This window comes from Asparagus officinalis, chromosome 1, assembly GCF_001876935.1.
Source record: "Asparagus officinalis chromosome 1, Aspof.V1, whole genome shotgun sequence".
Lineage (NCBI taxonomy): Eukaryota > Viridiplantae > Streptophyta > Magnoliopsida > Asparagales > Asparagaceae > Asparagus > Asparagus officinalis.
In genome coordinates this window covers 46,645,822-46,670,323 of record NC_033794.1, presented here as the reverse complement: position 1 = coordinate 46,670,323, position 24,502 = coordinate 46,645,822, and the positions used below count along the sequence as shown (strand labels likewise).

At 39.5% G+C, this 24,502-nt stretch overlaps 1 long non-coding RNA gene across 1 annotated transcript; it reads right to left on the bottom strand.

The window, feature by feature from the left end:
* LOC109823547 lies at positions 4,358-8,156 on the bottom strand. The gene is made up of 2 exons (XR_002242412.1): positions 7,921-8,156; positions 4,358-4,645 (listed from the first exon to the last, which is right to left on the bottom strand). It is a non-coding gene; the product is annotated as an uncharacterized LOC109823547 (long non-coding RNA).

The window sequence follows — 24,502 nt, the reverse complement described above, 5'->3', positions numbered from 1 at the left end:
GTCGGCCAGCTAGATATGACGATGTCATGGTTGCATATGCTTTATCAGCAGAAGTCGTTGATGATTTGATTCCTTCTACATTCAAGGAAGCAGCGTCAAGCTCTGATTCGATTAGGTGGAGGGAAGCCATGGAGGAGGAGATGCAGTCTCTTCATAAGAACGACATGTGGAAACTTGCAAAGCTACCAAAGGGTAAGAAGGCTATTAGATGCAAGTGGGTGTATGCAAAAAAAGAGGGATCTTCTATTGGGGAAATTAGATTCAAAGCCAGATTGGTTGCCAAGAGATATACACAACTAGAGGGCGTTTATTACAACGAGGTATTTTCACCTGTTGTAAAGCATTCGTCGATTCGTATTTTATTAACATTGGTGGCACAGCTGGATTTGGATTTGGTCCAGATAAATGTGAAAACAGCCTTTCTACATAGAGATTTAGAAGAAGAGATCTACATGACACAACCTATGGGGTTCAAAGCTGCAGGAAAGGAAGAATTAGTGTGCAAGCTGAAGAAGTCTCTTTACGGATTAAAGCAATCACTGCGACAATGGTACAAGAGATTCGACGGCTTTATGATTGGCCGAGGGTACACAAGAAGCCCATATGATCCATGTGTTTACATGCACAAGCTACAGAATGGTGAATATATCTATTTGCTGTTATATGTTGACGATATGCTCATAGCTTCCAGGAATACTTCAGCTATTAGAAAGTTAAAAAAGGAATTGTCATCCGAATTTGAGATGAAGGATCTTGGAGAAGCAAAGAAGATATTGGGTATGGAGATTAAGAGAGACAGGGTGAAGGGGAGGTTGAAGTTGACACAGATGAGTTACTTGCAGAAGATGCTGAAGAAATTCAGTTATGATGGCAATGCCAAGCCAGTGAGTACTCCATTAGCTCCCCACTTTAAGCTATCAGCTAAGATGTCACCTGTTTCAGTTGAGAACCGTGAATACATGTCCAAAGTTCCATATGCCAATGCTGTGGGTAGCTTGATGTATGCGATGGTGTGTACAAGGCCAGATTTGTCACAGGCCGTGAGCATGGTATCCAGGTACATGCACGACCCCGGGAAGGGTCATTGGGAGGCATTGAAGTGGATTCTACGGTATATCAAAGGTACCGTGGATGTTGGTTTGGTATTTCAGAAGAATGAGAAGACAGGGTAGGATTGTATTGGTTACGTGGATTCTGATTATGGGGGAGATCTGGACAAGCGCCGGTCTACTAGCGGATATGTGTTTACACTAGCAGGATCATCGGTATGTTGGAGATGCACACTTTAGTCTACAGTGGTTCTCTCCACTATGGAGGCAGAGTATATGACGTTGACTGACGCTGTGAAGGAGACTTTGTGGTTACAGGGATTATTGGAGAACTTGGGGATTGCACAGGAGACCCTTCGGGTATATTGTGATAGCATGTCAGCTATCTATTTGGCGAAGAACCAGGTTTATCATGCACGCACGAAGCATATCAATGTCAGATTCCATTTTGTTCGTGACGTTTTGGATGAAGGAGACGTCATGTTGGAGAAGATCCACACGAAGGACAACCCTACAGATATGTTGACCAAAGTTGTTTCAGGTGTCAAGTTTGGTCATTGTTTGGACCTTTTGAACATTCTTCAGTGTTGAGGCCTTTGGAGGCCATTGGGTGAACTACGTTCGGCTTGATTCCTTGGGCAAGAGGATATGTAGGCAGTCTTTCAGATGCAACCAGTTTGGATTAGTTGTTGGGGGTGAGATTGTTTGGACTCTCGTTCGGGTTCTCGACTTGTTGTGGATTGAGTTCGTACTACACAACAAGTGGGACATTTCGTTGCTTTGGTGTCGGCTCAGTTTTGGAAGAAACTTCACCGAGGTGAAGAATTGTGAACGAACGCATTAGTGGGAGGTGGGCCAGACCCACGTGAGCGCGCAGAACCACGTTTCCGCTGTTTCCGCGTGAAGATATTGCCCACGAATCAACTAATTTGTTCGTTCACTTGAAGGCCCACCCGAGTTAGTTCGTGCGCCTATATAACTTGTCTCTAGGGTTTCGGGAAACGTGAGCGGAGGAGGCAGAGGCGTGGAAAGTGTGTTTTTTTTTCTGCGGCTGCGGAGAAAAGCAGGTGCGAGGTTAGAAGCTTAAAGGGATTTTTGCGGCTGCTGCAAATCAAGGCTTTGTGAAGGAGAGTTCGGTGCACGGAGTTAATTACGGCTGTTCCTTTAAGAGAATATTTGTGTGAGGGATCTGAGAGTTTGTGAGAGGGTTTAGGTTGTGAGATTATAAACCCTATTTATATTCTCCCTCTAATAGTAGATCTCCCCCTCCTTGCCCCGTGGACGTAGGCTATTGCCGAACCACGTAAAATTTGTGTTCTTGCTGTGATTTGTAATAGCTTGTAGGATCCCTCGACAGGTCAGTCCTAGAACTGATGAGAGGAAGAGCCGATATCTCACTTTGTTGAGATATCCGCTTCAGATTCTTGTTTCCTTGGTGAGACAGAAATTCTTAATCTCACTTTGTTGAGATATCCGCTTCAGATTCTTGTTTCCTTGGTGAGACAGAAATTCTTATTACGATTTAATCTCTTGTTGTGCACCTTGCGCACCGGAGGTGCTGCCGAAATTTCCGCTGCGCACAACATACATATCCTTATCTTATGTTATATATGATCATTACATAACTCATGAACATATTTTAGATTACTTTTCTATAATATGTATGTACCACCGCATAATACAAGTAACATGCTGCTATATAAATAGTAATCTGACATACACTACAACATACACGTTGATATTTATAAAGCCAAATCAAATATTAATTATATATGCAAAAAAAAACTTTCAAAATTTTCATGGATAACTTATTATTGCAGGGGAAAATATTTATATGTACTGTCAAATAATGCAATTAGTATCTATTTATCAAAATTTATCATAGGATAGTAATATTAGAGGGGGAAAATATCCATTGAATCAATAGGATAGTAATATTAGAGGGGAAAAATATCCATTGAATCTCAAATAGACTAAGTAGACATCCAAGGAAATGATACCTAACTCTTGCCTAGGACAAATCTCTTTTCACGTAGAGGTTTGGTGAAGATGTCAGCTAGTTGTTGATTGGTAGTGACAAGCTTAATGCATATGTCCTTTTTCTTTATATGATCATAAATAAAATGATATCAGACATCTATGCGCTTCGTGCATGAGTATTGTATGGGATTATCTGTTAAAGCAATTGCACTTTCGCCATCACTCTTGAGAGATACTATGGTAAAGTTAAAGCTCATAGTCTTCTAAAGTTTGCATCATCCACAAAGCCTACAAGAACTTCCTAATACAATGCATTTTGCTTTGGTAGTGGAATGTGCAAAATAATTTTGTTTTCTACAAGTTCATGAGACTAATGAATTACCTAATAAGTGACATGTACTGCTAGCTCTTTCTATCCGTGAGACAACTCGCATAATTAGAATCCAAAAAATTAGAAGCATGAAAGAATCACAATAACTAAAGGATTTTGTACCATGCAAATATTAAAAAGTTCTTTTGACAGCTTTAAAATGAGACTCCTTTGGATAAGATTGAAAAGACGCACATAAGAAAATTAAAAACATGATATTAGGGCGAGAAGTCGAAGGATATAAAAGGCTACCAATTGTGTCTCTCTATGTCTTCTGATCAACTGAGACACCACTCATATCCTTTGATATCTTCACCAATGGACTCGTTAGTGCACTTGCTAGTCTAATATTTTCCGTGCTGAATTTCTTTAAAAGCTCCTTCACATACTTGGTTTGTGAAATAAAAACTCCTTTGCTTTGATCGATTCACTTGAAATTTAAGAAAGTATTTCAACTAACTAACCAAGCTCATCTCGAAATCATCCCGCATAGCTTTCTCAAAGCCTCGATATGAAGAGATCATTAGTAGCATTAAAAGTAATGTCATTAACATATATTTTGATAACAAGAAAATCGCAATCATCATGATTTATGAAAAGTATTGCGTCAGCTCTCCCCTTTTAAAACTTTTTTTTTCTAAAAGAAAATTACTAAGATGATCACACCATACGGAAGGTGCTTGTTTCAAGCTCTATAGAGGTTTTGTATATTTATGAACGTGATTTGGAAATTTAAAATCTAAAAAAGGGGTTGTTTTGTATAGACTTCTTTCTTTAGAAAACCATTGAGAAAAGCACTTTTAATATCTATTTGATACAATTTAAAGCCATTAAAACATGCAAATGCAAGCAAAATTCTAATAGCTTCTAACCTAACAACTGGAGCTAATAAGTGTAACGTCCCCCAAAACAACAACTAGGGAGGTATATGGAAATTGAGCATGAGCCAGCTGTAAGATGGAGGGTCAACCTACATAATTCTTGTAAACAATCTTGTTCAATTAATACAACCAAAGAGCAGAATAAAGTAAAAGAAATATACAACACCCAGAATCACAAGTTCACAACGGAATCCACAAAATACCAAAATAGCTAGAAGACCTTAAGGGAATAGTTACATCATAGAATTTTTATATAGAGTTATTATACATCATTACTTAACGAGTTAACTATTCTTCTTTTGCTGAGCACTAGAGCTAGTCCTCTTTGGAGTTTGTAATTCCCTTATCTTTAACTTGATCGCTACCTATGCGTGGATGCAAAAAGAAGTAGGGGAGTGTGTAAGGCTCAATAGCCAACCATAAGAAAAAAAATCAAGGTATAAACTATAAGGGGAAAAGAAATGATGGTGTAGGCAATAGAAATTAAAACCAATAGATATCAACAATAAAATACTAGTGCTAGTAATATAATTGATGATCGAAATAAAACTTGTGAATGCCAATAATGAATAAACAACCTCAATATTCAGAATTCTAAATTTCCCAATCATGGGATATATCAATAAATTATGCATGCATTCAATTATATATTCACCGCTGAGTGTCCTCACACAGGGCACTTGGCCTAGCTGGGGACATAATAATGTAAAAATCCATGAATAATAGGGCATCATTCAAGCCAATAAATTAGTTAGTTCTACTAGTCAAGGTAATAGTTTTATCTATCTAAGAAAGAACTGATCATGTTAGTCATTGATCGAATTTCAAAGGCATAATATTGAATTGAATAAGCAATGTATTATGGTGTTCACTCACCCAAGATACGGATAGTTGCAAAATGATACGATAAGAGTCCTAGCAAAACAAACTCAACCCTTTGGCCGACTCCCATAGTTTTCTCTCGACCTTAGGGGAATGAAAGCCCTTGTCAACTCTCAAGAGTTCTAGGCATTCGACTCCTTAGTTGGATAACAAGCCCTTAGCCCAAAGTACAACATATGGTCGAATCCTCTAGTACAACTCGACCATCATGGCTAATTACAAGACCTTGGTACCTTATCAAGAATAAACCCAAGGCACAATCATAGTGACCTCGGCCACACCGACTCATCAAGCCGACACTCTGGTGTCGACACCAGAGGTGATATTGGTCGGCACGAGAGATCCTGACCTCCCAGACGAGTCCACATCTTTATATCGATTCAAGAGACGATTATTAGCTGAGACGAGATGACATTATAACCAGTCGGACAGGCCGACACTCCTGAGTCGACGCGAAAGGCGGTGTCGGTCGATCGTATTATCGAGGACAACCTTGCTTAGAACACTCGGCCACTCGCTGAACATTTCTCAGAAATGATTGGAGGGTCATTCCCTGCTGCCGATTAAGTTGAGAACTCGGCCCCAGCCCCAAGCCTCTATCCCAGAGCATATGTCAATATCTTAGTCCACCTTGGACAATCCTTATTTAGATTTTGGCCTGATAAGGTCTCAAAGACTTGTCAGTTCAATCCCTTTCCAGAAAATACGGAGACACACTCTCCCATAATGAAGTGACTTCCCCTCTAGTCGCCAGCCGACACCTGTAAGGTGAGGGATGATTCAGCATGCTAGCATGTCTTCTGCCACGTTCTCAATCGCTTCCCAGAAAATGCTGAGACATCCTCTCTAGAGCTGAAGTGACTTCCCCTCCAGTCGCTAGCCGACACCTGTAAAGTGAGGGATGACTCGACTCTTAGCCTACACTCCAACACCGCTTCTCGAGGCTAGGCTAAATAGGGCCTATCTAATCCCAACAAGAAGAGAGGAGGGGGGATCAAGACTTCTCCTTAGTTAAATCTAGGAAATCATCATCTCTAATGTACATAGAAAAAGAACACACAGTTCTTCATCAACATAGAGGAGCTCAGGTAGATCTCTCTAGGCATGCACATTTCTACCTTAAGAACCACATAGGTTCTTGACCTTCCCCTTCCCTACTCGAATTTTACTAACTTGACCGTCAGAGGAACCACGGGGGAAACGGTCACCGCCCTCTCACGGGTTTCTTCTTATTTGTGCAGCGTGGACATCAAGCCCTCGTCCAGAATCAGGCATAAAGTCGAAGAAGGGAGCGGGTCCTCCATCATCCTTCATCACTCTGCAACCATCCTCTTCTAGATTATTCTGTTTGATATTGAGCATCAACACAATGAAATAGTGATGAACAAGCGATTAGCAATCATTTCCATGCATGAAGTACTTCAAGTAGGCTTTCACAGAATGAATAGGATACATATTAGAATATCAAAATCCAACTCATCAAAATTTTAAGAATTTAACAATCAAACTCTCAACAAACTAAGAGGGAGCAAAAAAGGGCTGCCTGTTGTTGATGTCATGTTCCTCGGTGTCGTCGAACAATTTCAAGAGCTCCTCTCCTATATACACATGCATGCATGTATACTCATATGAGATTCTAAACAACTTGGTCTTTTGTTATCTTCTAAAATTATAAATTATATCATGATAGATATGCTATGCTCGAGGAGGTTACACTCAACACTCATGGCATGCACAAAGAGTGAAATACAGTATACATATAGTAGATTTAGATGGATAAATAGGAGATCAATTAATGTCCTGAACACATGAAACTAGATTCAAGATACTCCTTTATGAATATAGTTTTCAAAACAACAAGTGGTTTGAAATTCTAATATCTAAAGGGTAAGTTATACTCAAACATGTAAGACATGTATATACTGAAATGCAGAACATATTAGTAGAGGTCAAGTGAAGGGATGAGGGGAAAAATGATATCCAAACTAAGTGAAATAAAAGCGAAATTGTTACTATACAAGTCTAGTTTCACCAGCACAAGGAAATTTTTGCACGCAAGCTTTTTAGGAAGAGTTATACTCTCTACAACATAAAGGTGTCAGAATTGTAGAAATAAGCTAGAAACCGAAAACCCCTTTCAGATTATTCATTAAAATACAACTATACCTAGTATATAGGTACCTTGATAGACCTATTTTAAATCCCACAATTTTCTTCACTTTATCAAGCATAGAAATAGATTTTTACATGTAAAAAAAGTCCCAGAGGTTAGACTGCATATTTAGTGCGCACGCATTGAGTTTAGACTACCAATTTAGATAGCAATTCAATTCCAATTAATCCAAACTAGTGCCAACAGAAATGTACAGGAGTCTAGTTTCTAAAAAAGGAAAAATTTTCTCAAAAATGATTCTTCTAGAGAGAGCTATGCCCAAATTACTATCAACATGTTTTCTGCAAGAAGCTGCTGTACGAGAATGAAGTTACAAATATCAACACGCAAGCCTTTCAGGAATAATCATGTAAGTTCATATTTTTCTTAATCATGTAAGTTCATATTTTTCTTTATTAGGATGCAGAAAGATGTGATTTTTCTTCATTCTTGGGTGGCATGCGTGTACAACAACAATTAAAATCCTTCACGCAAGCATTGATTCATTGAAACTCTCTCTATCAAGCCTTCCTTATAAATCTCTCATGATAATTTTTAGATCAAAGCCTAAATTAAATCAAAGTAGGAAGTAGGTTTGAATGATACCTGATAGTAGCTCTAAACTCTCCTCTATCATAGCTTCCTTGCAAATAATTCTTCTACTTGCTTCTTCTTCTTCTTCATCCTTGTGAAAGAGAGAGAGAGAGAGCTTGGAGTGGGAAATGGAAAATGAAAAATGGAGGATTTTGTAGTGGGGTGTGGCTTATCTAGAGGGAGAGGAAAGGGGAGAACATGAGAGTTTTTCTCATACACAAGAAAAATAAGGAATAGAGAGGTTGTGGATATTGATAGGCTTGCCATGTGTTATCTTTAGAATGAAATATGATATAACTGACGGGTTTATTTATAAAATTTCCCACCCATGCTAGGGTGTCTTGGTCATCAAAAAGGATAAGTGTGGAGGGATTTTTGTGTAAATTTGTCATAGTTTAGACTTGTGCTAATGATAGTTAAGAAAAAAATTAGTTTTAGGGTCAAGTGCTAACAATGGATAAGAACAGCATAGTTAGACAACTATTATCACATAATTGGTCTCTAACTCATGCTATTAGAAGTTGTGTATTGCAGATATCAGTACAAAGGTTGGTACCAATAACGGTATTCGACTATCAGAAAAATAGGAATTTTACATACTGCCCCTCTAAAATGAAATTTCATCCGCAAAACTTTATGTGCCCTTAAAACAAAAGCGGATATGACTTTCGCATCTCAACCTCGGTTTCCCATGTTGCATCTTTGACCCCACCATTGTTTCATAGAAATTTGAGTAAGAACATAAACTTGTTACTCAGCTTCTTCCAATAGTGGAATTAGGTTGCTCTTAATTGGACAGATCTTCTTGTAGAGGCAAAGCTTGGTGAGAGATGATGTGTTCTTAGTTTGCCTACATATTTCTTCAGATTTGAGATGTGAAACACATCATGAATGTTTGTAAACTCTAGTGACAAGGCTAGACGATAAGCAACAAGTTCGATCATCTCCAAGATCTTGAATGGACCAATGTATCTCAGATGGAGTTTGCCTTTCTTTCAACCTCTTGATATGCCTTTTGTTGGTGTATCCTTTAGAAATATATGGTCATCGAATTGGAAATCTAGATCTTTTGTTGATGATTTGCATAGCTCTTCTATCTACTTTGTGTTGTTCTTATATGCTGCTACATGATTTGGAGCTTAGCTATCATTATATGAATTAGATCAGGTCCAAGTAGTTGACGGCCGCCGATCACCTCCCAACAGATTGGGGAGCTGCATCACCTCCTATAGAGAGCTTCGTATGGTGCCACACCAATAGTGGAATGAAAATTATTATTGTAGGCGAATTCTACTAGTGGAAATGTGTAGCCCAATTGTCATGTAGATTCTAGAAGCTAACGAAGTGCATGTATAACAACTCACTTCGAAGTTAATGATTGGTGTTTTCCGATTATTGATTATGTCTTGCACGAAATATTACTCGATAGCCAAAGCAAACAATCTCTATTCAAAGAAGGGCTTCACGCTTCTTATATAATTCTGCTACGCAGACTCTATATTGCTGATAGTTCGATGGCATATTGCTCCTATGCGTATCACCAAGTGAAGATCAAGGAGCATTAAAAGAAGCCCACGAGGGTACATGTGGAGCTCATCAACCAGGTTCCAAACTTTAGGATTGGCTTTGTCATCTCAGTTATTACTTGCCAACAATGATAACATATGCAATAGCTACGCTAAACGATGTCATGCATGTCAAGTCCATGCTGATTTTTCACACCAACCTCTGGAAGAATTGCATCTGACTATTGCTTTATGGCCATTTGAAACATGGCATATAGGCATTATCAAACTTCTATAGAAGTTCATCTCCTCTAACAAATAAGATTTGGATGAGAAACTTGGAGAGTGTTTAAGGGCTTATCGAACAACAGTCCACACTCCCATTGGCTCTATGCCTTTTTTCTTGTTCTACGAACATGAATCCGTGATCCCTCTGGAAATTCAGATGCTATCATTGAGAATCATTCTTGCTGAGAAGATGACAACTGAAGACCATCATCAGAAGTTGCTCCAAGAACTAGAGTCGCTAGATGAGCTGAGACTTCAAGCTCAGCAGCGAGTCAAGACATGTCAATCATGTATCTTGAGAGCCAGGAGAATATAAGAATGGTCCTTCAAGGAAGGCGACCTAGTCTTAGCCATTCGTCAACCCATGGTCATGACACACAAGACTAAGATAATTCCAACTCAAATGGGAAGGTCTATTCATAGTGGAGACAATCTACTCAAATGGAGCATATTACTTAGTTGATCAAAATGGCAATAGGCTCATGGCGCTAATTAACGGGAAATTTCTCAAGAAATATTACCCTTGATCCTAGCTAATTTCATCTCCCCACGGAGATTCTGGTCATGTTTAAGCTTCCATCCCTGACCATAAATATTTATCATTTTGATCTAAAAAAATATCAATCATCAAGTTAACATCACACATTTGCTTGACACAAAATGTTTTACCATTATCATATTAACATTACACCTCTGAACGGTTTCCATTCTAGTGATCTGATTGGTTAACATTACACCTCTGTCGGACCATTTCATTGACTATTTAATACTACACCTTTGTCAACTTATATTTTTAGATTTGACCTGTTAACATTATGCATCTGTCAATCCTCTCTCACCAAAAATCAATTAGTTAACATTAAAGTTCTATCGATTTCCTACTGTTAAGTTAACATTACACTTCCAAATGATAGTTGTCCTTTGGACTCCTTCAAAACTAACTGGTTAACATTATACCTTTGTCGGTCATTTCATTTGACATATTAACATTACACCTATGAACATTGCCAATTTGAGCAAACTTGATATGTTAACATTACACCTCAACTAGTTTGATTTTTATCTTTTCTCTCCTCGACAAAGATGTAAGTATTATACCTTAACATTACACCTCTATTGTATACACATCAAAAAAGAGATAAAAGTTCTTTTATTTATTGAAAGAGCCAACGCTTTACAAAGATTCTTGAAAGTTATATGGATCAAAAGCATATATTTGTGTAATACACTTAGCCACCCTAGAATCCCTAGCCTCATGAGCATTCTTTTGGGCCCTTTCTCTCAAAGTCCCGGGATCAATGGGGCAGCTTGGTATCTAAAAGCCGCCAGCCTCTTTGTCTCAGCTTCAAGCTCCGCGACCTTAAAATCCCACTAAGTTTAAGCCCCTCTTTCTGCTGTTGAACTACTTCCAACCATGCTTGAGTGGTCACAATAGCCGCCTTAGCTTCATTGATGGTCACTTGTTTCTTCAGAATGACATTATGAATCTCTACCTACCGTCCATTGATGCAAGCCCATCATTCAACCCTTGTAGCATCATTTTAATTTGCTCTATTTCTTTGCGAGCAGACTCTTCGACCTCATGATTGTTAGCCCTTATGTTTTGATGATGTTCTTACAACCACCATTATCGGTACTAATGGCTTATTGAGTGTAAATGTAGTAAACTTATTTGTCAAGCTCGTTAGTGCCATTAATGGAGGATGGATGGAATATATGCTACAACGAAGATATCCAAAGGAGGAGGAGGCCAAGAGATGAAGCAACGTTATTTCAAGAACGACAAATTCGATCAAAAGCTTCATCCGATTCAAGCTATATCAAAGCTCAAGTATATTGCTCTCTATATGAGGATATTAGCTTTCTTTTGTTTTTCTCTCTAGTGCTAGAATGTAGGCAAAGAGTTACTGAGTTTACTTGAAGCTATTGGGAATCACACACACGTTTTTAGACTTGTGCTTTTAAGCGTTTTTCACAAAATACTATTTTTCACAAGTATGAGTACCTATCTGCAAAATTCTTTTTCCAAGCAGTTTGTTTTTAGTATTAAAAACATTTTACAAAGTTTCAGAATTTTCAGAGGTCAAATAAATATTTTGCAAATATTTCAAGTTGGTGAAAAATTCAGATTTCAGAAAATATCAGAAATCGGTCGATCGGTCCGGTCGACCGATCCGATGACCTTTCTTCAGTATGTTTCCAGAGGGTCGTCGGTCGACCGGTACGGTCGACCGAATTTTCAATCTTTAATCGGTCGACCGTGCCGGTCGACCGATGAGTCTCTGCGTGTTTTACCAAATTTCCTTAGCTGCTCGCGGTCGACCGAATTTTTTGGTCGGTCGACCGAAGGCATTTTTCGGTCGACCGAAATTTCCTTCGGTCAACCGATTTTTGCCTCTGGTCAGCCGCGACTTTTTTAAACGGTCATTTACATCGTTTACTGTGCTTTCACTTGTTAGTGTTTGGCACAGTCTGTGATGAGGGTCTGAAGAAGAGATTATTATCTCATTTGGGAAGATTTGTTTTTGTTTTAAAATGATTTAAACTTTTCTATATAAACCCCCCAGACCTCTTCTTCTTCCCAGCCCTAACGTTTGAAAAACCAGAGAGCTTTTTCTGTTTCCTGAGTAAATTTTCAAAACTCTGTTTTTCTCTCTGTTTCAAGTGTGATTCACCTCCCAGCTTCAGTATACCTTCTCTTTGCTATAAGGGCTGTGTAAAGAGAGGTTCTTGCATTTCTTTCTTCTGCTGTGTGAGTGAGATCTGTGGAGATCTACTGTGAGGGAGTGTGATCTGTGAGATCAAACTGTGTAGTGAGAGAGATCTGTGGAGATCGCTGTGTAGACGAAGTTCCGGCTTCCAAACCGGGTGTGTAGTGGATTTCTCCTCGAGAGTGGGGAGCGGGGACGTAGGCCAGAGGGCCGAACCTCGTTAACACATCGCGCGTCAAGGATAACGATTCCTAACTTTATCTCTTTCTTTATTATTGCACTTCTGTTACTGTGGTTTGTTTGTACTGTTTTTTAAATTGCATATTAGAGCCTCTTGACCCTAATCACCCCCCCTCTAGGGTCCAACAATTGGTATCAGAGCTTGGTCTCTATATCAGTTTTTGGTTTAACAACCTTAGAGAAAAGATCCAATGGAGGCTTCTTTGAATATGCATATGTTAGAAGGACAATCCACAACTAGACCACCACTCTTCACAGGGACTAATTTTGCTTATTGGAAGGCTAGAATGAGAATTTACCTTCGTTGCATTGATCTTGACATCCTAGGGCTTATAGAAAAGAAATATGTAGAGAAGTCCAAAGTTGAGAACATGTCCGATGATGAAAGGCACCTTGCCAATCTCAATGCTAAGGCCATGAACGCCTTAATCTGTGGTCTTTCCCCCAATGAATACAATAGGGTTTCCACGTGTGCAACCGCATACGAAATTTGGCAAAAATTATGTGTCACACATGAAGGAACACCCCAAGTTAAAGAATCTAAGATCAGTGGACTCATGCATGCTTATGAGCTATTTAAAATGCTTCCTAATGAATCCATTGATGCTATGTTTTCCCGCTTTACTAATATCATCAATGAATTACATGGTCTAGATAAGCAACTATCCATTCAAGAGATGAACTACAAGATACTTCGCTCATTGACTCCGGCATGGGAGCCCAAGGCTACGGCCATTGAGGAAGCTCATGACCTCACTACCTTAGCTCTTGATAGCCTCATCGGAAAGCTCAAAGTGCATGAGAAGAAGCTCAAGGGGAAGGAGAAGGAGGAAGTGCCATCACGAGAAGTTGAGGAGCCGTCACCAAAGTTGAAGACCATAGCTCTCAAAGGAGCTAGTGACAACTCATCTTCGTCGTCGGAGAGTGAAGTTGATTTTTCTAGAGAAGTCTCTAGAAGAATCTCTAGACTCATAAAGATGAACAAAAAATTTAACCCCCGATCTAACAACAAGTTTTCCTCTCGTGTAGGTAAATGTTTTGAATGCAATGAACCGGGTCACATCGCTAAGGATTGCCCCAAGCTCAAAGAAAAGTACATGAAGTACAAGAAGAAGAAGGCTATGTATGCCGGATGGGAAGAATCCGAACCAAGTAACTCGGAGAGTGATGAAGAAGGAGCCAAATTTGCTCTTCATGACCCAAATGTTTGTTTCATGGCAAATGAACATGAGGTAATATCCGAGGCCGAAAGTGAATCTTTCTATATGCAATGTGACATAGGTATGGCTTTAGAAGAGTTGAACTTTGAATTTTAAAAGAATGTCTAAAGAATACTCTTCTTTTAAAAAATTGCATGCCTCTTGTGATATTAAGCTAGAACAACTAACAACCTCTCTTGCTCTAAAAGATGAATTGCTAGGAGATCTCGATTTCGAGAACAAGCAATTAAGATCAAAAATTGAAAGATTAGAAATTGAGAGTTATAGAACTAGACCCACTCATGCTTATGCTAACTACAATCACTATGATAGAAATAGGTTTCATGGTTCTAACATTCGTACATACAAAAGAAATTTTGTATGCACCTATTGTATGAGACATGGACACATTTCTACTCATTGTAGAATTAAAGACAATGAAGATTTTTATGGTTTGATATGGGTACCAAAAGGTACCAAAACTACTAACCACCAAGGACCCAAGACATGGGTACCTAAAGCTACTACACCTTCATCTTCTTCTTTTGTAGGGAACGTCACGGCAACGACGTAAGGAGATGTGGTACCTTGATAGTGGTTGCTCACATCATATGACGGGCAACAAAGAGTTATTTGCAACCCTATCAAGGATTGAAGGAGGCAATGTCTCCTTCGGTGGTGGTGAGAAAGGTAAAATCATTGGTATCGGTTCTATTGGTAAGAAACCCTCACCCATCATAGAAGATGTTTATTTAGTAAATGGTTTGAATCACAATCTTCTTAGCATTAGCCAATTAAGTGATAAAGGTTTTGATATTTCTTTTAAACCGGATAAATGCATCATTAGTATGGATGGAAATATTGTTTTTATTGCAAATCGCAAGTCTAATGTTTATATTTTTGAGATGAATGAGTTAGTTAATCAAGATGTGAAGTGTCTTGCGGCTATTGATGAAAACCCTTGGATTTGGCACAAGAGACTTGGACATGCAAATATGGAGTTAATATCAAAATTGTCTAAGAAGAATCTTGTGAAAGGGCTACCTAGCTTGCACTTCATAAAAGATACAATTTGTGAGGATTGTGCCAAAGGTAAACAAACAAAATCTTCTTTCAAATCCATCCATGAGGTATCGACTTCTAAACCCTTGCAATTACTTCATCTTGATTTATTTGGTCCTATGCGTGTTACCTCTCTTGGAGGCAAACACTATGTTTTTGTGATTATTGATGATTTTTCTCGTTTTACATGGACAATATTTCTTGCTAAGAAAAATGATTGTTTTGAAGAATTTGCAAATCATGTTAAAAGAATTGAAAATGAAAAAGATTTGAAAGTTGTTAAGATAAGAAGTGATCATGGTGGTGAATTTCAAAATGAATTTTTCTATGATTTTTGTGCTCATCATGGTATAACTCATATGTTTTCCGCTCCTAGAACACCACAACAAAATGGTGTTGTTGAACGGAAAAATCGCACCATACAAGAGATGGCACGCACTATGCTTAATTCTTTTGATTTGCCAAAATATTTTTGGGCGGAAGCCGTCAACACGGCTTGCCATGTTTTAAATCGTGTTTTGATTAGACCAAAGCTTAAGAAAACCCCTTATGAACTTTATTATGGAAAAACTCCTTTCATTGGCTATTTTCGTGTCTTTGGTTGCAAATGTTTTATTTTAAATACAAAAGATCACCATGATAAATTTGATTCCAAAATTGATGTTGGTATTTTCTTGGGTTATGCACCTCGAAGTAAGGCTTATAGGGTCTTCAATAAACGAAGCCTCGTTGTTGAAGAGTCTATAAACGTTACTTTTGATGAGACTAATGTTGGCTCTCAAGTTGTGTTGCCTAGGAAAGATGATGATGATGATATTGAGGGAGGATTGGACTTGTTGCAAATCAATGACACTCCCTCTATAGAAGCTCAAAAGGATGTAGATTGCACAAATGCTCAAGATCAAGTTGAACAACCTAAAGCTTGGAAATTCACATCAAACCACCCAAAGGAACAAATCATTGGGAGCCCTTCAAAAGGAGTTATAACTCGCTCAAAAGCCTTGAGTGAATGTGGTAATGTTGCATTTCTATCTCAACTAGAACCTAAAAAGGTTAATGATGCTTTAAATGATGAGTTTTGGGTTTTGGCTATGCATGAAGAATTAAACAATTTTCAAAGAAATGAAGTTTGGAAGTTAGTTCCTAGACCTAACAATGCTAGTGTTATTGGTACAAAATGGGTTTTTAGAAACAAACTTGATGAACATGGCATTGTAACTAGAAATAAAGCACGTTTGGTTGCCCAAGGATACAATCAAGAGGAGGGCATAGACTATGATGAAACCTTTGCACCGGTTGCAAGGTTGGAATCTATTAGGATGTTTTTGGCATTTGCTAGTTTTAAAAATTTCAAACTATTTCAAATGGATGTCAAAAGTGCTTTCTTAAATGGTTTTATAGAAGAGGAAGTGTATGTTGAGCAACCCCCCGGTTTTATAGATCATGCTTTTCCTAATCATGTTTACCGGGTACAAAAAGCTTTATATGGGTTGAAACAAGCTCCTAGGGCTTGGTATGCTCGCCTCTCTAGTTTTCTTGTTGAAAATGGTTTTTCAAAAGGATCTATTGATAACACACTTTTTGTGAGAAAAAGGAAAAATGATTTCATTTTAGTTCAAATATATGTGGATGACATTATTTTTGGTGCTACTAATGAATCCTTGTGCAAGGAATTTTCTAAAGTTATGCAGGATCACTTTGAGATGAGTATGATGGGAGAGCTTACATTCTTTCTCGGGCTCCAAGTCAAGCAAACTAAGGATGGGATCTTCATTTCACAAAGCAAGTATGCGAAGGAATTGGTGAAGAAATTTAAGTTGGAGAATTCTAAGCATGCGCCTACTCCCATGAGTACTAGTGTTAAGCTTGATGCGGATGAGAGTGGTGAAGATGTGGACCAAAAACTATACCGAGGTATGATAGGTAGTCTTCTTTATCTCACCGCTAGTAGACCCGACATCATGTTTAGTGTATGTGCATGTGCACGTTTTCAAGCTTCTCCAAAAGCATCTCATTTAATTGCGGTTAAAAGGATCATTAAGTATGTTAATGGAACTTTTAACCTTGGTTTGTTTTATCCAAAAAGCACCACTTTTGATTTATATGGTTTTTGTGATGCCGACTTTGCCGGATGTAAGGTAGATCGCAAGAGTACTAGTGGAACATGCCAATTCTTAGGAAATTCCCTTGTTTCTTGGGCTTCCAAGAAACAAAATTGTGTTGCATTGTCCACTACGGAAGCGGAATACATTGCCGCCGGCTTATGTTGTGCTCAAGTTTTATGGATGAAACAAAGTTTAGTTGACTATGATTTGAATTTTCAAAATATTAAAATCTTTTGTGATAACACAAGTGCCATAAATATTTCCAAAAATTCGGTTTTGCATTCTAGAACTAAGCATATTGACGTGCGCCATCATTTCTTACGCGATCATGTAGAGAGACAAGATGTATCCCTAGTATTTGTTGACACCAAATCTCAACTAGCGGATATATTTACTAAGCCTCTTGGCACAAGTGCAATAAATATTTCCAAAAATTCGGTTTTGCATTCTAGAACTAAGCATATTGACGTGCGCCATCATTTCTTACGCGATCATGTAGAGAGACAAGATGTATCCCTAGTATTTGTTGACACCAAATCTCAACTAGCGGATATATTTACTAAGCCTCTTGGAGAGGATGATTTTTGTCGCATAAGAAATGGTTTGGGCTTATGCACTATGTGAAAGATCTACTTTGCTTGCTTGTTTAGTTGCATCTTGCATTTTGCTTTTCTTTCCCCATTTTTGATGGTGACAAAGGGGGAGAGAAATCTCCTCATTTGTTGCTCATATTTAGGGGGAGCTCATAGATAGGGGGAGCACCTATCTATAAGCTATCTTATTTTTGCTCTTATATTATGGTTGGTTGTCATCATCAAAAAGGGGGAGATTGTTAGCCCTTATGTTTTGATGATGTTCTTACAACCACCATTATCGGTACTAATGGCTTATTGAGTATAAATGTAGTAAATTCATTTGTCAAGCTCGTTAGTGCCATAAATGGAGGATGGATGGAATATATGCTACAACGAAGATATCCAAAGGAGGAGGAGGCCAAGAGATGAAGCAACGTTATTTCAAGAACGACAAATTCGATCAAAAGCTTCATCCGATTCAAGCTATATCAAAGCTCAAGTATATTGCTCTCTATATGAGGATATTAGCTTTCTTTTGTTTTTCTCTCTAGTGCTAGAATGTAGGCAAAGAGTTACTGAGTTTACTTGAAGCTATTGGGAATCACACACACGTTTTTAAACTTGTGCTTTTAAGCGTTTCTTCACAAAATACTATTTTTCACAAGTATGAGTACCTATCTGCAAAATTCTTTTTCCAAACAGTTTGTTTTTAGTATTAAAAACATTTTACAAAGTTTCAGAATTTTCAGAGGTCAAATAAATATTTTGCAAATATTTCAAGTTGGTCAAAAATCAGATTTCAGAAAATATCAGAAATCGGTCGACCGGTCCGGTCGACCGATCCGATGACCTTTCTTCAGTATGTTTCCAGAGTGTCGTCGGTCGACCGGTACGGTCGACCGAATTTTCAATCTTTAATCGGTCGACCGTGCCGGTCGACCGATGAGTCTCTGCGTGTTTTACCAAATTTTCTTAGCTGCTCGCGGTCGACCGAATTTTTTGGTCGGTCGACCGAAGGCATTTTTCGGTCGACCGAAATTTCCTTCGGTCAACCGATTTTCGCCTCTGGTCAGCCGCGACTTTTTTTAAACGGTCATTTACATCGAACACTGTGCTTTCACTTGTTAGTGATTGGCACAGTCTGTGATGAGGGTCTGAAGAAGAGATTATTATCTCATTTGGGAAGATCTGTTTTTGTTTTAAAATGATTTAAACTTTTCTATATAAACCCCCCAGACCTCTTCTTCTTCCTTAGCCCTAACGTTTGAAAAATCAGAGAGCTTTTTCTGTTTCCTGAGCAAATTTTCAAAACTCTGTTTTTCTCTCTGTTTCAAGTGTGATTCACCTCCCAGCTTCAGTATACCTTCTCTTTGCTATAAGGGCTGTGTAAAGAGAGGTTCTTGCTTTTCTTTCTTCTGCTGTGTGAGTGAGATCTGTGGAGATCTACTGTGAGGGAGTGTGATCTGTGAGATCAAACTGTGTAGTGAGAGAGATCTGTGGAGATCGCTGTGTAGACGAAGTTCCGGCTTCCAAACCGGGTGTGTAGTGGATTTCTCCTCGAGAGTGGGGAGCGGGGATGTAGGCCAGAGGGCCGAACCTTGTTAACACATCGCGCGTCAAGGATAACGAACTCCTAACCTTATCTCTCTTACTTTTATCGCATTTCTGTTTTGTGGTTTGCTTGTGCTGTTTTTTAATTGCATATTAGAGCCTCTTGACCCTAATCACCCCCCCTCTAGGGTCCAACAATGATGATTCCCCAAGAGCTGATAGAATTCAAGTTCAGTGATACCATTAATATCAGTCACACGGAGTCATTGCAACTCTTAAAATTGAAGGTCAACTTCATCATTCATCACCTTGAAGGGTTCAATATGTGCAGGACAAGCAACCGATGTCAGAAGGCCAAGAAGATTCCTCAACAAAGTGAGAGTGTGAGTATATAAGCCTTGTCGTACAAGCAAAGCAGATTCAAAGCTTCGGTTGAACAACTTCATTATGCTCTCAGTCAACATTTGAACCTCCAACTTGATCAAATCATTAGAATTAGGAGGTTGGGGGATCTCCACATGAGTTGAAGGACCCACTTTTGTAGAGACTACTAACGCATCCATGGTCATTAAAAAAGTAGTCGGCAAGACTGGAATTTGTCTACTGCTTAATAGGAGGTATGACAGGAGCGTAAGTAACATACCAAAAACATCTAAGTGGAAGGAGACACAGATGTCACCCGGCAGCAAGACAAAAATTCTCACAACCAATGTCGTAGTCATAAGCACATTTGTAGGAACAACTTCAACGCCTATAGACGCGATTTTTGGCTCACCAGAAGCAATCGTCTCCATGAAAAGATCATCATGAGGCTTAGAACTTGGTGGCACTACCCTCCCAACTCCTATTTGAATTAGAGAGACCGATGCATCGTCGTCATCATTAGAAGACTCAGAAATAACCTGTCTACACAGCACTACAAAAACAGGTACTGGTGCAGGATCGACTATCATTTTGATAGCTGGATCTGACTCCAAGACACTAGAGGCGCTGTCAAAATCAGCCACGGGCTCAAAATAGCTGCTAGTAGGAAGAGATCCACCCATGGTCTCCAGACCAGGTTCATCATTTGCTTAGGAGATAGATGAAGTGATAGTTATCAAAGTGAAGAAATCACACAAGATTGGTTGGAGAAATATATACCTAGCATATAAGAAGATACCCTAGTATTGTCATCAAAGCCTGCATCGTCAGGCTCAGTAAGAGAGTCATTGGTGTCTGGCTCGTAGTCTACTTTACCTTATCATCTGCATTCTCTTGATCAAGAAGAATGGGGTCTTTGCCTACATACGATAACCACACATTAGCAAAATGTACATCAAATAGCTTGATACAAACATATGGGTAAAACTCACCCGAAGGTTCAACTCTAGGTTCCTGCACTAGGATCATAGGAGACTCTTCTCTAATCCCTGAAGAGCCTCCACCTATAGGCTCAGGTTCCAAAGCCGCCAAACTTTGTTGAGAATATGGGATAATCTGTCCCTGGGAAATATCCTGAACTGCCCGAATCTGTCCCTCAGTCCTCTGGGCTGCTGGCGGTGCCTCAAGCCTGTTCTGCTGGCCCTGACCTCTACCCTGCTGGCGCTGCTGCTGCTGCTGGTTCGGACCCTTGCCCTGCTGGGCTCCTGCTGGTGCGCTGCGGCACTCTGATGCCTTATGTCCGACCTTGTGACAGTTAAAACAGGATCCCTGGAACTTGCGCTGCAGGTGCGCTCTTTGCTCCTGCTGGGGTCCCCTTTTATAAGGGCCCTGATGCTGCTGCTGATGTCCAGAAAAACCTCTCTTGTTCTTGCTCTTATCCCCACTCTGTCCTGTCTTGGCCTTTTGCTCTCAAAATCTGCCACGGTCATATCCCCCTGAGTCAACCGGGACAACTCGAGCTCCTTCCCGGTCCGTGCTGCAGAAGAAATGTACTGTCCATCGAAGAAATATATGAAGTCCTCCCACATGAGAGTCATCCTCTGCTCTGGAGTAAACTGCAGTCGGTACCATCTCCCGGCATCACCCTTCAGACTGTAGGATGCCAATCTCTGCTTCTGAACTGGGCCCACACTGAGTATGTCAAGAATGTTGCCCATATCCTCCTTCCACTTATGGGCTGCAAGAGGGTCTGGTGATCCCTAGAACTCGGGTGCCCTCATCTTCTGGTACCTCTCAACCATACGGAGCCAAGTCTCCTGCTCTGTGGCTCTGTCTGGGACTGCTAAAGGAATCACTGCAGGCGTGGCCTCTGGGGGTCTCTCTCTGACAAGAACGGCAAGTATCCCCTGCTGCTGTGCTACCAGTGGTGGTGGTGCCCGTGGTGCTATATGAGTCGTCACCAAGTACTCAATGGCCGTCATCCTGGCAATGAGAGGAGCCATAAGATCCACCAAGTACTGAGGAGCCTGCTGCGGCTCTGGTGGTGCCTGCTAAGGCTCGGACTGAGCTGGCTGCTACTTTGATGGAGTCTGTTGTGACTCCGCCTGGGTAGCTCTCCTGGTACGGGGTCTACCACGTCCTGCCATCTCTCTGTTCATAAGAAAATAAGAGTCTATGAGTCAAAATAGACTTCTATAAATAGCGTATCACAATAAGATTTTCACAACATATAGTATTGTACTAATACTTTAAACTTATACAAAAGTAGTGGTCATAAAAAAAAATTCTCAGATTTTGAGATATACGCATATATCGTCCTCACTCATACTAGGAAATCCTTACGGACTCTATACATGAATCCTAGAAAACTATATCCTAGCTCCACTACTCGACACAGGATGATCCTAAGGATACTAGAACTAGAGCTCTGATACCAACTGTGACGCCCCTGGGTTCACACAAGGCTGCAGTCCTAGGTGAAACCAAGAATGTCAAACTTGCCATGCACCACACCGTGCAATAACATGTTTCACCATCACAATTCTATCACTCTAGTAGAGTCAATAACAGGTGTAGGTACAAAAGCAAGTAAAAGATCATACAAGAGATAACTGACGAAATGATAGGAATCGAAATACTATTTCACCATCCAACATACAGAAAATACAAAGACAATATCTGAAATGAAAATACTGAGGTTCTCAACAAGCCTCAAATACAATAAGTCTGAATGAAGGATATAAGGCATACGGTCTTTACAACATCTATAGCATAGTCCTCAAATGTTTAATACCAACTACAGTGGAGCCCAAAGAAATTATTACATAGCTAAAATGTAAAGCTGAATACTAAAATAGTCCACTATCAACCTGCGACTCTCCGTGCTCCTGGCTCGTGACCTGAAAGGGGGAGGGACAACGAGCATCAAAGCGCTAGCGAGTAACATCACAACCAACCCCAAGGGAAAGGGCTTGTTGTATAAGAAAATACAATTAATATATATAATAGATCTAAAATCATTAGTCTCGCTAAAGAGGGTTTTAGTAGTTAGAAGTTTACAACACGAGAATAGGTACGTCGAGCGAAATAATCCAGACAAGGAAACCCTCATGTATATACCTTATATCTCAAATTTGTAAACTCCTAATCACCAAACCCGAGGTTCTAATACAGGAACAATAATAAATGAAATACAACAAATCTCAGAACACAAGCGCAGTACCATATCATAGTCTGCATGAATGTCATGTCAAAATCATGTCGTGAACTTCTGTAAGAAAGTCATATGCAGGGTTGAGAACTATGTTCGAAACAGGAACTTTATAAGGAAATTTCCAACTCATAGAATAAGTGGCAAATATCCTACACGAGGACTGAAATGGATTATAGTCCAACACGAGGACTTCTATGGATTATAGTCCAACACGAGCTCAGCGGTCGACCGCACCGGTCGACCGCCGAGCGGACAGAAACCCAAATCTGGGTTTCTGTCAGCTCGAAACCTGAAACAAAAATCTTAAAACAAAAACCCATCTTTATGGAAAATGTTATGCAGCAGTAAATCACGAATTTAAACCTTTAAAACTTGGTCAACAAGATCCCATATATATATATAAACATGATCCACCCATTGTTAACAAATAAAAAAAAGAATAAGATTTTTACTTCTTTTAAGCTAGATTCAGATCTAGATCTTTTAGACAGGAACCATTGGTGAGTTTTAAGGACAAAGAAAACACTAATTTCATACTTTATGCCATAATGTTCTATTAGCTATTCAAAAATATGAATTTGGCTCAATGAAACCCAATAAAACTTAGATCTTGACATAAAAACGAAAGGGGTGGGGGTTGGGCGAGAAGTTACTCGCCATAGGTGTTGACAAACGTTCTGGAGATGATTCTCCTGAGATCAAATCTGCGGAAATCCCCTGACACTCCTCCGAACTCCTCAAAGATCACCAGGTCCAGTTAGGGTTTTGAGAGGGGAGAGAAAGGGGGCTAGGGTTTTACGTTGAGATGAAGAGAGAGGCTCTCCTGGGTAGGTTTAGAATATATACTAATTCCCTAACCCGACCCGAAACCCAATAAGACCAAAACAAAAACCGTAAAAACCGTACCGGTCGACCGCCACGGTCGACCGCGTCGGTCGACCGCTCAGCACAAAAATGCCTTTTGCAGGCATTTCACCTGCTGGACTTATATCACTCGAAATCTCTCATATATAAACACCTGTTGGGTTCCCAAACCCTGGTAAAAAATATATACATAATATATATGTATGGTTATTTATCACCAAAGAAAGATTTATTACTATTAATCACACCATTTCATTATAAAATTTTGGGGTTTTACATTCTCTTCCCTCGTGCATCCTTTCTCCTTCAAACCCTAAAATTCGTCTAAGATCTACCTTTCCTTTTGATCTTGGACTGAAAAATCCTTCAAAATCTCCATATATAAAGTTTCTCTCAGGCCCCTCGAGCACGTGGTTCGAGCCTCCTTCAAGATCTGATTTTTATTGGATCCTCGAGCTTTTCCTTAGGTAAATCCTCCATAATGTTAGCATATTTCATGTTTAATTCAGTATATGAATTTGTGGGATTACATATGAGGGTTAAGGTTGTGATTTGACGCCTCGAGCTCATATTTCAGGGGGTAGAATTTGGAGATCTGAGGGGTTTAAATGCAATAAAGATGGGGTAAAATTTTAGGGTTAGAGTTTGTCACCCTAACTGAAATTTTTTGTATCTGATCCCCTGATTTATTTTGCAGATCATCATGTCGCATATCCCGAGAGGTCAATCCCCTACTGCGTCGGCTGATGGCGTGCTTCCCTCGTACACTGGTGAGCTCTTTTTTGGCGTATTTCGAAATTTGTAGATTAATCCCTTTTCCCCGTTTTGTTCTCCTTGGTGAGACAATTGGGAAGAGACTTGATTCTCCTTGGTGAGGATTGACGCTTTAAAAGATAGGTTTTGCTTGGTCAAAACCA